The sequence below is a fragment of the Balaenoptera borealis genome (assembly GCF_965194805.1).
Source record: "Balaenoptera borealis genome assembly, chromosome: 16".
NCBI classification, from domain to species: Eukaryota; Metazoa; Chordata; class Mammalia; order Artiodactyla; family Balaenopteridae; genus Balaenoptera; species Balaenoptera borealis.
In genome coordinates this window covers 48,976,388-48,978,704 of record NC_138872.1, presented here as the reverse complement: position 1 = coordinate 48,978,704, position 2,317 = coordinate 48,976,388, and positions in this window count along the sequence as shown.

The following is a 2,317-nucleotide window of genomic DNA, read 5'->3' as shown; positions in this document are numbered from 1 at the left end:
CCATTTCCTCTCTGGGCACAGCACCCTGCTTTCTGCCAGGGAACCACTTTCCCACCCCTCCCAAGCCAGAGGTGTAGCCAGCCTGCTATCTCCAGCCCTGCTTCGGAGGAGGCAGGAGCGCATGGCTCAGGCCTGGGCCAGCAGAGCACAGTGACTGGCTAGGGTCGGAGGGGAGAGGTGATGACAAGAGCCAGACGGGGCCAGTCAGACAAAGGAAGCATCAGCCCAGGATCTTTGGCTAAAAGATAAACCCTCCTTCTGCTGGGCTGCTGCAAAGACGTCCAGAGCAGTGGATGGCCATCCAGCCCCCAGTTGAATCTGCCTGAGAAAGAAGCCACCTGGAGGAAAACTGGATAAAAGACAGAAAGATAAAGGATGATATGATTTAAGCACCTAGATCCAGCCACCCCTGAAGCTGGAAAAACCCTAGACATTACAGCTAATGCATTCTTTTTTTCTGTTAAAGTCATTTTAAACTGAGTTTCTGTCACGTGCCACCAAAAGAGTTCTGTTTAATAAAAATCTGACCCTAAAGAGAACACCACGTCAGCTAGTTCACAATTCCCTATGCAAAACCGGCCACAGGCCAGCTGGCCCAGCCAGTCACTGAGATATTCCTTTACAGGAATGCCAGATAGCTGAGGAAAGCAAATCAGCCATCTTCTAGCCTCTCTCCCCTGTATCAACTGCTGAGACACAAACCAGTTTGCCCACTGGACCAGGGCTGAGCCCTCAGCACTGGCTGTGTCCCTTGAGGCTGCACTGGGCAACCACCACACCCCACGTGCCACTGTGGGTCCCAAGGGCAACCCTGCCACTGCTGATGCTCGAACGTGGCCATTTAGACCACGTGGCACTGCAGCCTCAGCCCAAACACCCAGACCTTCAGATGCAGCAGAGCAGGACCCACGGTGGCCCCTCAGTCTGGCCCGCAGCACTGAGTCTTACCTTCAGAGAAGCCGGAGGGGTGAGGATCCCCCAAAGCCTGCCCTAGTCTCACGTTGGACTCTTGTGTAGCCAACGTTGGACCTGAGGCCTTGTCTTTCCTTTTTGAAGGGAGGGTGGGGAGAGGGAGGGAAAAAGGAGCTCTGACCAGATTTAGGGGCCCTGGACCCTTCCTCCAGCAGCCAGCCCGGCCGACGGCCTCTGTGGTTGCCTCCTCTGCCCCTCACCACCTGGCACAGGGATGCTGACCCCCCAGGAGTGCTTTCGAGGACATCATGCAGCGAGCGGTGCCTGGCTCAGTGCCCAGTGCATCGTAGGTGCTCGGAAAGAGGGTTTATTTCCTCCCTTCCTTCCGAAAGAAAAGTGCTGACTTGGCAAAGAAACGTTGAGTTACGGGATGTACCACTTAAACTGCCCGGATCCTGGCATGAGGCCCTGCCCACAGTGGTGGCAGGGGAGGGGGCAGGGGGGAGAAGTAGGGAGAGAAGAGGGGAGGGGAGGAGAGGAGCAAGGGAGGATGATGGACGGGAGGGAGGAAATAAGAAAATGGCCTCACCATCCAAACGTTCCCAAAGAAAGATTTCCTTGACTTTCAGAGTGGAAATGAACCTGCGCACTCTGCCCCGGCAGCGCCCAGGCACAGCTGATGGGCACCTCCTACAAGTCAATCCCTCCCGGCCACAGGGGCTCCTGAGAGTTCTGAGTCCTTCCTCCGGCCCCTGCAGGCACAGAAGGACTCTGGAGACCACCTCACACACTCCCCGCCCCCCGTCGGCTTTATTGTTAACCTCCCACGTGAGGAGGTGCAGGTGGCCAAAGGTCACCTCGCGCAGCAGTCACATGCCCTGAAGGAGATGCTGACGCGGCCATCACCTCCCCCCCTGCCCCCCCTGCAGGGGCACTGAGGGCCCCCGGGGGCTCCTCATGCTCCAGCCTCGGCCCCACGGTGTGCACGGTGTCCCCGGTGCTGGACTCACGGAGGGCGGATGGCCTTCAGCCAGCAGGCCCGGTCCTGGAGGCCAGAGCATCTCTGCAGCAACACCCTGGCCCAAAGAGCATCTGTGAACCGCCTGCCAAGCTGAGCCCAGGGCCTCTGCCTGACAGCCACGTGTGGGGCTGTCTTGTCACTAGCTGTCTGTTTATGTTTACCCAACGCTCAAGACGCCCTTCTTCAAACCCACCCACTAGTACAAAACATCAGCCCCCAAATAACCTGAAGTCGAAGGTCCCACGATAAGCCCTGGACAGGGAGCTACAGGGCAACGCTCTCCTGTTTCATTCTGATCAGGAAAACTTCACAAGGACCTTTCCTTTATTAAAATAATTCCTGCTAACTCTTTCAGAATAATAGGATTCATTTTCCCTGCTGGAG